The sequence below is a fragment of the Frieseomelitta varia genome, unplaced genomic scaffold (genome assembly GCF_011392965.1).
Source record: "Frieseomelitta varia isolate USP_RPSP 00005682 unplaced genomic scaffold, Fvar_1.2 scaffold_903, whole genome shotgun sequence".
Classification (NCBI taxonomy): Eukaryota; Metazoa; Arthropoda; class Insecta; order Hymenoptera; family Apidae; genus Frieseomelitta; species Frieseomelitta varia.
Window position 1 is genome coordinate 307190 of NW_025110705.1, and position 14030 is coordinate 321219.

The 14030-nt window shown below is 37.6% G+C and overlaps 1 protein-coding gene across 2 annotated transcripts in view; it reads left to right on the plus strand.

The window, feature by feature from the left end:
- The window catches only part of LOC122537333 (probable basic-leucine zipper transcription factor Q), a 197139-nt gene that overhangs the window by 127229 nt on the left and 55880 nt on the right, over positions 1-14030 (plus strand). The window lies entirely within an intron of this gene.

The window sequence follows — 14030 nt, forward strand, 5'->3', positions numbered from 1 at the left end:
TTCGATTACGCGCTCCTTTCCAGTCCGGAATTCCAAACTTAAATGACAAAATTTTTACTCTTTACTTTTTCGACCTATTTTTCTCATGTACAATTATCTACTTTTCAGTTGCACAATATCGAAAATAATATAATTTTTTTAATGTGAGGGAATTGAATTTATAGAGTTGTAATTATAGCAATAAATTATAACTCTTGTACGGTAGATTCTTATTGTTAGTAGTAATATATATATATTACAACATAATAAGAGTTACGCTTCCTTTGCATTAAAAAAGTAACATCATTGTGCATTTAAAAATATTAAAATTATATAAAATTATATCGTATAATATTTTTATAATATATAATATATAATTATATAATATTATTGTGCATTTAAAGACTTAGACAGGCATTAATAATATTTAAAAACACTCGAATAAGTACTACGAATATTTAAAAATTATCTAGCTATTATTCCTTTGTTCGTAGTTCAAATACCCGTAGAAAAGCTCGTTTCCGTTTTCAATAACCAGCCAGTCGCTTAAACCAGCATCGACATACATACATACGCCGTGCAAACAACGTTACACACATAGTGTGCGCACACATAGGATGCGAAATAAGCGGCAACAATATCGCTATGTCCACGGTTTAAACTCGGACAGACGGAAAAAGAAAGTGCACGTCGACGTGCAGAAGAAACGTAGGAAAGTTCGGAGAACGTTAGTCGGTATCAGCCAGCAGAGCCGCTTCATCGACGGACTCCCGGTATTGTTTTCGATTCTGTCCGGGGCCATTCTTCTCCGAACGATATTTAATCTGTCCGGCTCGTTTCACGGTATAAATGAAAACTCCCGGATAACCGAAAACACCCGGCACGTTTCTTATCTCCGACCTAAATTACGACATCTGTTTCTTTGCCTCTTGTTCTCCCGTCTACCTTCGTCCGCGTCGTTTCTTTGCGATCGATCGAACGCATCGGGAATTTTAAATCTCTGCTCGCAACGAGAACGCGTCGACTTATCTCTGGTATGAAACGCCAGTGTACAAATGTTAAACAGCTAGCTTCTTTTTTTTCGCTGCCTTCGATTACAAATAATATTTCGCATCGAAGAGGAGACTTGGGAAATTTCGTATCGATCGTAATGACACTTATAAAATAAAATAAAATAAAATATTCCAGGATAACCTCCGTTAAACGAGGGTTAATTCTTCACATTTACGTAGATAATATCTCGTTGATTATTCCTGTTAATCGTACGAATGACACACATCGTCCTTTCGTTATCTATCTTTCATCTTGCAAAGCGTTCGTGACAATTTCACGTAGCGAAACTCGGTGAAACAAACGTCGCCTCGTTTTTCATGGCATTCGTGGTTCACGGCTGGCCAGATCGAATGTTCCACATATCCAGTCGTCGTGGCCGTTTCCACGGACTAATGAACGTGAAACGTAATTGGCAGTTGCGTGCAGCTTCAATTAACGTATTACAAGCGATGCTCTGTCGAACGGTCGCGGTGAATTTTGTTCCGAATTCTTGCTCTCTGACGACATACTTGGATCGTTCTCTAGTCGCGCCTGCACAGAGGCGGAAATATTGACACGTTCCTTTCGTACGTGTGTGTGTGTGACAAATATTTGTTAGTATCTGTGCGCGAAAGTTTCGCCGACAAGAGGGCTGGAGAGAATCGCTTCCAAAACCTTGATCTGAATTAGCCAATCGGCTGGCAAGTGTCCATTTCCTCGGCAAAAATACCTATAAATCTTAGCCGCCACCCTCGTTTCTCTATTGAATCTTGCAGTCAATCTCGTGACCCGCTACAGCGACTCCAGTTGCCCTGCTGTTTTCGAAGGAATATCGGGAAATTTGTGGATGTTGCTGCACAACGCGAATGGAGCACGAAGGACAAGAGAAATGTAAATTTCTTTCGAATTGCTTAGAGATAATACGTTGCACATTATGTTTCGGAAACTCGTACGTTTTTTTTAACGTGATGCATAATCTTTTCTCGAAAAATCATCGAGTCCAATGTTGCATACTACGTTTAAATAATTCGAGGTGACGTTCGTACTTGAAAACAAAACAGATATTAACTGTTACATACCGTGCGATTTTCGTTTGCGACAGAAAACAAAATAGGCAAAACAAGTAATGAATTTATTACTTCCCAGTAATTTTTATCCGATGACATCATACCAAACGAGTTCAGAAAGAAAGCGACGAATTAATGCATACGGTTCGGTCACTCGTTATGGTCCGCGAACCAGTTGCCAGCGCAAGGACTTAAGCTGCTCTTTACCCGCCATGGATTCATAACGTGAATTTAAAATTTGAAAACTAGTATGTACATGGCAATTCGAATTTAACTGAATAATCGCCAAATTTTTTTGGTTTTCGTTTTACAAAAATTTTCAAGCACCGTTGCTTTCGAAAACTAAAAAAACTATTAATTCCTTCGGACGAGCCCTCGGTTTACGTTGGTTTCAGCTTTCCGTTTGAGGTGCAAAATCGGTCGGGTTAAATTGATTAGTGTTCATTAAGTACGCGCGCACGCAGATAAATCAATATTTTCAAACGCCGCGGCCGACGCGTAATGGATTTATCTGCACGAAATCGATTAGCATATATGCATGTGCCACGCGTTTCTGATAAAACGCAGGATTCTCTGTGTGTAACATCGCTCTGGGATTATAATGCCGTGCGATATCCTAAATTTAGGCACTTAATCCCCGTGGATCCGATTAATGAATAAAAATCAGCCAAAACATTGATCGCAGCTGGGCGATCAAGCCTAGCATAACTAACATGATCGTCTATCTAATTATCTGTTATCAATTCCATGGCTCGTTGACAATGAGTCAATGATTCAAGAGACGATGATCAAACATTTTTACATTAATTATTTCACCATTGAAATCAGATCATTTTTTCTTCTCTTTTTTTTTTTAGTAAATTAAATTTTTAATATAAACTCGTTAAATAAATTCGCCTATATGCTCGAACGCTGTAACGTATCTTCTATTATTTCAAACGGCTATTTTATCGTGGACTATGAGCTCGTTAATAATAATAAGATACGATCGAGGTATCGATGGCACACGAGTCGAATGATTCACGGAGTTTGTGCTGGTTTACGATACATTTGTTTAATTCAAGCGCGATATCCGATGACTAGTGAATCGAGAATTCAACTCGAGAGAGGAAAACAACAAGAGGTAATTGTTACACTGTGAAATAATATCGTACTTTCGCGTGAAATGTTTTTTTTTTACACAGGTCTTTTGATTTGCGTCATTGTCATTATCTGTAGCTCGAAATTTTATAATGGAAAGATGAATGGTTTCCAGGTGGTTAATAACGTTATTGTTATATGTATCATTATATATATATATAAACGTTACGCATTCAAATTTGTGTGATCACTTTGGTTTCTCAAATCAATGTGGAGATTACATCTTTTCAAATGCAGCTCGACATTCTCTACGAGAAAAAGAAAAGAAAAAAAAATATCGAGAAAAATTATTAATTTAAAAGATATTTTAATTTTAGCATGTATGAACAGTGATTGATTATGACACAACGATGACATTACAATTATATTATAACGATATAGTGCAAATCAATATTAAACATTCTATAACAAATGATCCGACAAATAATTAGAGGTAATAAAATTAGCTATTTTGCACGATGCATAATTTCCCCTGAGAACCGATCTCGAGACGTGATCGCACGAGATCACTTCTTACGCAGACGACTTGCGCCCTCTTTTCACGTCGGTCTCTCTGTACTCGAATCCGACGAATCTCGTACATCGAGCCTTTTATTTCTGCCAGCGGAGAAAAGTCACGGGGCGAGGGCTTTGATCTCTTCGGAGTGCACTCGAATCGTTCGCTAGTCCGTTTCGTGCAAGGACGAAGCCATGGCTCGTTCGGTAATGCACAATGCATTCTCCAGGTAGCAAAGAGACGCGTTTTCTTCGTGCAATCATCAAGGCGAACCGGAGGTTCTCAAGACACGCGAGACACGTTTAAAGGGCGTCGGTCGACGAAAAGGGTTTCGATGTTAACAGCCTGGTGGATACAAGGAACGAGAAATAAAGGGAAACAGGAACGGGAAAAGATTCGGTCGTTCGCGCGAATGGTAATTTATAGAATATTCGGCGAATTGAATTTCCACCGGGTGAAAACTCGTATTTGCTTGAACCGTGTATGGGAATTCGTTCTGAAATTTTAAGCAGTACGTTCCACAACGCTTTTTTGTCTCGCTTTGTCTCCAGAGTCTGTTTCAATAATCCAGCGAGGCGAAAATCACAGATGAGCCGTCAGTTACGTGACAACGTTCATTGATTTGTTTTTAGAAAACGTCAACGGTGTGAGAACCAAACAGTGAATTTAAAATCAACAGTTATAGGTTGATATATTGTTTCACAAGAATTTATATTAATACATCGTATTTTATTCCAATTCGTTAAAAATTACAATATTCGTGACTTGTCTTTCGACGACAATTTTAATAACACGTAATTTCCTAATTTTTAGAAACAATTTTTTTTTTTTAAATAAACTTGTGCTTATAGTAACGTAAAGTAATAAGAAAATTAGACAAATATTTCAATTACTGATAATGGTCAACCCAGAAAATATTCCGTTTCTTAATTATGGTTGTTAACTGACAATAATAAAACTTTGAAACTAATAAATGACGTTGAAACTCGTCAAATAAAAATTTTAACAAATGAATATTAGACAAACCATTCTGCGTCGTGCAGATCGATACAACAGATTATAAATGCTCGAGGTTTCCCTGTTTGTACAGACAAATCGCGCAGAGACAACGAGGAAGACTCGCGTGAAAGTTGGATAGAGGGTTTTACGCGCTACATCGCCGTTTTTTTTTTTTTTTTTTAACAGACGTTTATTTTGTGCCAGTATATACAGTATCTACAAAAGCATAACGAGTAAAAGCTTATTAGTTTGAAGTTCTTAGATTAAAGACTCCAGCTCTGGAGCACGCGCAATCTTAAGATAGAAATTTGCTAAAGATAGGACAGTAAACAAGCGTTAATTTTTGCCTTAACTATGAGGATTTATTATGTTTTTTCTTTATTATTATCATACAATAAGGCACAGGATTGTACAATAATATTTTGGTTATGTGTAAGGGATAAGGGAACGGGAGAAGAGGGGAAGGGGATGGGAGCTTATTCTTATATATAATGTTTTATATTAATTATTGGTTATATGTTCATTAAATATTGTAAGACTATGACTATAAAATTGTTGTACTGCACTGTATAATTATCTACGTTATTATCGCCGTTAACGCCAAGTGAGAACTAATCTCAAGGGAAGAAAGGTCGAAAAGTGGAGGCAGAGTAAACTCGCTACTACTCGATAGAGGATGGTCCGAATTACGTCTGTGTGTCGTTTCTTTAACTATCATTCACCTTTCTCGAACGTTTCGAACATCGTCTTATTCCCATTGAAATTGCAACTCCCTTCTCGCCGCGTTTCACTATCTTTTGTCATTTTAATATCTAATCCCTCCGTGATTTTCTTTCTCATATTTCTTTGCATTCGGTGCGGATGGCAACCGTTGCGTAATTTGTAAATAGTTCATCCTTCAACCGAAGAAGGAAAGAAGATTCGTCTTTCTTTGCGGATTTTACGAATAATCCTGGCACGCTTGTTTTTCCCGCGAAGGATTCTCATAGCAAGACGGGAGCAAAAGCGGGATTCTCTGGCGTTCTCTCCTGACCACGATAAATGAGCATGTCAGAGAGCAGTGGCAGGGGTTAAAAGAGTGTATGAATTCAACATTTGTTCTGTGAATGCCGCTTTTGTCTCTGAATTTCGCTTTCTCGTGTAATTATTTCTTACGCCCCCCCGTTTCTCTTTTCGTTTTTTAAAGTAATATTTTTATACGCCTCACGCACACTTTTTTTTCAATTAACGCATTTCTACGAGTAGGAAGTGGGACCGTAATAAGTTATTTAACACGTTCGCCGCCATGACGATGATCGTTATTGCACTTCGTCTACTATTGATGACATCGTAAATATTTTAATTCTCAGAGAATTTTTCTCCAATTTAATTCAATTTTTTTCATATTTTTCATTTACTTATATTCTTTAAAATTTTCTGGGAATGTTCTATTTTGCGGATTGAATTATTGTAACGTAAAATTAAAATAACATAAATGAGAATCAGATTCATCACAAGAGAATTATTACATTATTACTGTTTCATAGTACTATAAAAGCACAATAAACTGGTATTATTATTTATTTTAAATTTGAAAAACGATTTGACAAAATTGGTTGTTAGTACAACCTGCGTGGAATTTATTTTTATATCTTTTTCTTAATACGACTTTCTGCTAATTCTTGTTTTGATATATATATTGACAAAATTAATTTTAATCAGAATTCCAAAATTGGCACAGTGTCGTTTATTATATTATTATTAGCCTGGGAATGTTTATGGCATATATTAAAAAATAAAATTTAAACAGAAAATTATTTCACCTATGAAATATAAATGGCGTACAGTTTCGCACTTTTAAATTTCTCACGTAATGCATAAGAATCTACAATGCAATTATCATCTACAATCTGAATATCAGTCGAACGATTTTTCTGATATGGCGGTGAACGTGTTTGTATAATTTTCTCGATTCAACATCTTGTTAAGGTAAAAAAAAAATCCTGGGAACGCGGAGTGGCAACAGTGGAAAAGAAAATGCGAAGTCTGGATGTTATCGAGAATATTATCCCCCGTAATATACCGAAGCATCTTCTACTTTGACGTCTTCAGGAGCGCATTTTTTACGCTCTGTCGGGCAAAGCTACGGGATTATTTTTCTGTTTTCCTTGACAGCGTGCTGCCTAGAAATAGGAAGATGAGCTGAAAAGTTGTTTGGACAAGAGATCTTCGTATTTTTCACATCTCCGCTGTTTCTCCTCTCTTTTCCATTTTTTTCTTCTTTTTCTTCCAAAAGGATTATTTCCGCCGAGCTAAACGACGGTAAGAGCTAACGCCCCTTTGAGGATCAGCGAAGGAACAGAGAATATTATTAGATGTCAGTCTGTGCATGCTCGATGTTAAGACTGTTCTAGGAATTCGTAACTAGAATTTTCGATCGTTCGTCATGGACAATACCGACGTTTATTATTTACTCTGTCCGTCTGGCGATGTGGATCGATCGATCTCGGTCGCTTTCAGTTCATGAGAGACGAAACTAACAATTCGATGGAAATACAGCGAAAAATGTTTGATACACGTCGTTCGTTATGGAGATTTTCGTGTTTCCACGGTTTCACCGACGAACGATAACAATTGTTTGATAAAATATTATAATTATCGCTTTCAGTTTGGTTTGGTCGTTATTCGTGACGTATTCGGGATTGGAAAACCATAAACAGTTTTTGTTTCTGATTCGTACGATGCCACGCGTAATTAAAAATATATACAAACGTAACGAGTCGGATCGATCCTCGAGTAATTTATATTGTAGAAATCGGGAGGCATAGATAAAGTTTTGTAGCATTCTATTTGTTTTAATTTCATCTTTATTCACCTAGAGAAATACAGGAAATCCTCTGTAGTCTGTTATCGAACGGATAAAATATTCGTTGAGAATTTGTAAAGTTTCTTACAATACGTCGACGGGAAATCCCATAATACTGACAGATTTTCGGTAATCGGATCAAAATTTTTATTCCACGAAACAGATTTTTGTATTATTTCCTATATTGTATATTTCAATTAGTTAGTTTAGTGTGTGACAATTGAAAGGAGAGATACGTTTATTATTTATTCAATTTACTTATTTGTATTATAATATATATATATATATTTTCATTTTACTTCACGTTCCACGTTTTATTCTACTTTTTCTCCATAACTTAAACCATCTTCCTCGTGACGCGTCATTGCAAACCAGAAAGCGCCACTGAACTTGTCGATTCTCCCAACATGCGTCGAATCATCCAGAAAAAGGAAAAAAGAAACTGCCGAACCTAAACTCCGTGTATTACTCCAGGCATCAAACGATCCCGCTCTGTGTCTCATAATCGGCATCCAACAGCGAGGAGGTCTCGTTTAAACGTTAATCTCGGCCTACTCGAGCGAGGACACCTTGAAAGCGAGGCCTACTCAAATATTCATTGACGTGGTAATATCCGGCACTCTGACAGGGCTGACTCTCGTCGCTGTCGTCTTAGCCTTCCTCTTCGTCTTCCTCGACGTCGTTCGTCGTGAAGGAAAACCAAGGTGGGGGATGATTTTTCCCATAGTGGGCATCAAGTTGTTTGGGAGCGAAAGGATAGAGGATGAAGGCGAGCACCGAGCTGCGCCGGAGATACGTCTGGCTGGCGGTGGCGAACGTGGCCGAGGGGGATGGAGGGGGTGGTGGAGGAGGTGCGGGTGGCTGTGGGATCGCGTGTGGGGGTAGATCTTGCGCCGTCCAACCCAGCTGGCAGCATCCCTCGGCACCCCATGGCCCGCCGAGCGAAAGCACTGGCAGTCATTCGCGCGGATCCAAACACGCGGGATCTGTCCCTGTCTTTCGGGAACGGGTTTGCCCGCGGCTTCGTGGCCCCACGAACGTTGTCAGCCTCTTGTTCTCAGTCGCGTCAACGTCTCTCCCGAGACGGCCAAGTGTATCCTTCTTTTTCTATCGTTCGAATCATCATTTCTCTCTCCTTCGTCACTTTACCTCGTATCGAGGGATGAGCTTCCTAGAGGACGTTTCGTTGTTGCGATCGAAGACAGATTGAAGTTTATTGGACAATCGATCGAGGTAGATGCGCGTTTCATTGCTGAATCGTTGTCGTGAATAGTACGCGTTGAATTCACTGCGGGAATGTCGATTATACTCTGACAGTGACTGTGAATGAGGTAGTTCTAGAGGTCGGAAAGAAACGTGGATGGAAGAGAATATTCGACGCGGCAGCGTCACGCGGTTAATGCATCACGGTTATGCGGGGAGCGCGTGCTCTGCACAATGCTCGCTGCACGCTGAATCGCGATTCCAAGGTCACAAATCTGCCTAATGATCCCTTCGCGGAGCTCACGTGGTACGGCCGCCACCCGCGCGTTCCTCCAGCTCCATCGTTTTCCCTTGAAACGTTCAATTGTACAACCGACGTGACGTCCACGATGAATGAAAATAGTCTATTATTCTGTACAAATGTTTACTCGTTTCTGTGTAAATGTTGCGTGTTTTTTTTTCTTTTTTTTTTTTTCATTTAAAAAGCCACGCGCAAATATAATTATTCACGGTGACACGGTCGATTCAATAGAGAAGCTCGAACGAAACGTTCTCTGATCGAGAGAGGTGACTTGGAAGAGTGAAGATCGAGAGAGGCGCGTCGTTGGAAGATCGAAAGGGGGGAGGGGAGGTTGTGCAGACGTGACTGGTACTCTGTTGTATGAGCTGCTGTATTGTCGTAGTGAAAAATAATCGGTTAGCAACCTGGAGTGCCAATGCGGATCACGTGTGCCGCCCGTCTTCATGGGGATGGGCTTTAACGATAAGAAGCTGAGGAGATTACGAAGATTGCGGCTCTTTGGCCGCGCCAAAGTCTACCTTACGGTCCGCTGGCCACAGCTGGTGGGTGCCTCAAACAAGTCGCATGCACATTTCCCCCGCTATCTCGTTTCTATGATAATTGACATGCATGCGAACCTTCTTCTTGCTATTTAGATCGATCTTACATTTTCAGCTTCGTCGTTTCAGAATTGTCGAACCTATCTTAAACGTAAATTGATGGCCTTCGTTTATTGTTGGACCGTGCAATTTTTGATAAAATTTGCATTTTTGGAACAATTTGTATAATTCACAAAATGATAGAACTTTGATGATATGTACAAATTGTTATATATTCATTTTTGATATCTTGTATATTTTGGGCAGCTTTGCATAAAGTTTCCAATAAATGCACAAAAGTTCGCGGTCTAATTATAATTGTTAGTTACGGGAATTTTAATGAAGAAATTTTATTGAATATATGTATGTACAGAGTGTCGAGAATAATTATCTTTGTGACACCAATTTTCGGACGCGTTATAAAGAAGGAAAAGTAAGGAAATTTTATTCGCATCATTGTATGTTGCATTAAGAAACGAATTGCAGAATCTTAATTATACGCTATGATTATTAGGGGATGAAAGTTCGCGTTCGTGGTGTTTGAAATGCGGACCACGTAGAATGCGTTGATTTCCGACTGGAGTAAGCATCGGGAATAACAGCCTGCGAATATCGAGATAATGGTAACGCTTCGAATTAGGAAACGTTATTTCGCTCTCATGTTTTTCGTTTAATAACAATTTCGAGCGTGGTGAGAATGACCACTGAAATTCCACTGAAATTAATATTTCAGGCTGAACGAAATTTTAATTGCATCGTAGTTACGTTTTTGTCGATGCTCTTCCTTTTGGTAATAATACGAGAATATGTAAAAATATTACAAAACTTTAATGGTTACTTTATATCCCAAAAATGGTACGAAATTTAAATTGCACTGTGGTTACTTTTCATCTGTTTTCAGTATGTAATACAAAAACATAAAGATATTACAACATATACCATGATCGCTGTTTCATTTAAAGTCTTCTGTTTAATACAATACAAATAATACACAACTGCACAGGTAAACAGAATTTAATACAATTTCAATTAATACACCGATAATACACGATTTTATATCACGATCAATTCTTTATCGAATCTGTCCTTTTTTTCAAAAAAAAAAAAAAAAAATACTGCGTGCATTTTTCACAATTCGCAAACGATTTCGAATCGTCAAACTGATAAATTATAATTCTGTTGCAACATTGAATGACAGTTGCGTGATTTTTTCAATTCGTTGTTCGCGTTTCAAGCAATAGTGTCGCTTCACACGGTTTACACCGGTGCTATTTTTACTCTGTATTTTTTCTCAGCGTCGTTGATGTCGTTTGTACGATAATGTTTGACATCGTGCGGCTTATTTTTGCCCTGGCAGTTCCATTAATAGGCGCAATTAAAATTCTCTTCGCGCTCAGACGATTTTCCAGCTGAGAAAATCCCGGTCCCCCGTTTCTGTTTATTTTTATCACGCCATACTGCTGGATAAATATCCTCGGAATTACTGATTATTAGCCACCTTCCACCTTGGATATGCATACTTGTCCACGCTATTTGGAATATTATATATACATGTATGAACATATTATGTATGTTCAATGAAATACATGTACATATGTAGTGAATCGTGATTATATCAAATATAATCAATCTTATATATAAAATTTGAAATCAATCTGAAATGTACAAATGTGGCAGTTCTGTGAATTATGACTGTTCAAATACTTTCGTGATTTTTACGAAATAATATACATATATATAATATTTACGTGTATATATGCAATGCCAATTCAAGTCAAACTCTCACAAGTGTCCAAACAAATGTAACCAAAATTATGATTATGTAACCAAATTTGTGATTTTTACGTATTTTTAAATCTCTCGTATTTTTAGATCGATTTCCATGTTTTCAAAATCGTTGAAGAATTTTACCAATTTAATCACGATTGTAATATAATGCTAATGAAATTTCCAAATGTTTCGTAAAGTACAGATAATACGTTCATAAAAGGTATCGAGTGTAACAGGAGTGAAACATTGCATATTCTGTATCTTCTTATATTATGTATCGTAAACTAGGAGAGAATGCGTAGATCGTCGCATTTAATATCCTTGGCCATGAAGGCATTTAATATCATTAGCCAAGTTATCACCGAGACAGTTTCTCAGAAAAGCAATTTCACCGATATACAGAAACGAAAACGTAAATATCCTAATTCGTAGCCTCGAGGCGGACAGTCTGAATATTTACGCTCGTCAGTCGTACGGGATCTGTCGAAAGTGTAACATTCGCGTGAAATACGGTCGGGGTTAAGTGTGTATTAACATTTGTAAAAATGAGTCGTGGGGAAAAATTATATTCAACTGAAGTACATATTGATACTGAAACTAAACGAAGAACGTTATTCCGTGACAGAAAATAGCCAAAACAGTTGACAGAAATCGTAAAATGACAATGAATTTACTAAAAGATCCCGATAATTGTGGAGAAAGAAAAAATTGTGGACGATTGCGGTGTTTAACAGCTCGGGATAAACGTGCTTTAATACGTGCAGCGTCAAATTCAAGCTCGACTGCGAGACAAATTGCAGAAAAGGCTGGACTTGCGACGAATGTTGGGAATGTTTAACGTCTTTTAAAGAACTGTGAACACCTGAAACGAAAATTGTAACAAAAACCTTCGGTCGAAGCAAGTGCGGGAGCTGTGCCGTTTACAATTTGCAGAGAAACATGTTTGTATGAGTAAGAAGTGGCGAAGAGTCGCATTTACCGATAGAAAGAGCTTCAGTTTAAACGAACCTGATGGTTTCCACTACTATTGTCGTGATTTACGAAAGGAGTAACAACTTCTGAGTCGTCGGTTCATAGGAGGCGGCGGTATAACAATTTGGAGAGTTGTTGGTTATGGTAAGATGACAAATAAATTTATTATGGGAAATAAATTAAATAGTGAAAGGTCCATTTATTTAATAGAAAGAAATTCAATAATTATTAGAGCGTGCTATTTTCTTGTCCCGAAGTATATGATACTTCGAATTTAATTTTCACTTTGAAAACCGTATAACGCGAGATACCGCTTGAGCGATGGTATCTTTGGCTTATTAATGGTACTTTCCCCTCGTGGTTTCTTAATCCACGATTTAGCAACTGCTTCTGCGTCAGGATCAAATGTAGACGCAACTTGTCGCGTTCGCAATTTCTACGAGCCGCCAAAGCTACAGAGTTTACTCGCGGAAAATCTGCCGGCCTGACAACCGCAGACTGGTCAAACATCGGAGAATGCAAAGCATTTCCGTCATGTGCATCTCTGTACGCGTCTCGCCGGATATTCCACTCGAACCGGATGTCCGAGATGTACGGAGTTCTCGCGGCATCGTTACACCACCCACGAAATTCTTTCGAACTGATCTTGAAATTGTTCGAACGTTTCGCAGCAGCCACGCTGATGAAGTACACGATCAAGAAACATTCGCAAATAATGATATTGTTTTAATATCATTATTATCATTATACCTTATTTTAACATTACTGTTATTATACCTTTATTCCAATATCATTATTATTTTTCTTGCTTGCTATTTTATATTATTAATTAATATAAAATATAATTAATTATATTTTAAATTATATTATTTTATTATTTTGCATATTTTATATATTTTATATTTTATATTTTTATACATATAATATATTATTTTTTATATATTTTATATATTTTATATTATTAATTTCGTATTTTATATTTTTATACATATAATATATTATTTTAATTTTATATTAGTTTATATTATTTTTTATGAATTTAATTTAATTTAATTTTATATTATTTTATATTACTTCGCTATTTTTTAACATCATCATTATTAACATTTCGTTAAATTTCCAAAAACTGCAACAATAAACAGTGTACTAATAATATCATTATCTTTCGCTATTTTGCGATTCACCGAGTTGACTATTCGACTTACGAATCATTCACGCTTGCACGAACATGATCCATCCTCCAGATTGAAAACTTTCGTGCCAACGGCTGTACAGCTTCATTGATTGATGAAAAATTAACGGGGTTATAAATGAAGTATCGCGTTTCGTTATACCAGTATGACGAGGAGGGTGCCTTGATTTACGAGCAATAACATTTCCAAGAGAACGCGGAGATATCTAATTCAATATCACGCAGATTGTCCGAATCAATCCCTTAATGGAGAGCCAGAGATGAAAAATTCAGAATCTCATTTCGCGAAACGGATCCGTGCCGTAGCGAAGCTTCGTTCCAGCAGCCATCATAGCTCGATCATAGCTTGCAGATATAATGTATACGCGTGCGATAACACGCGGCCGGTCCTTTCGAAATACGTTCAACGCAACGATACCGCGCAACGACTGCACGTACGTCCAACAAATTTTAACG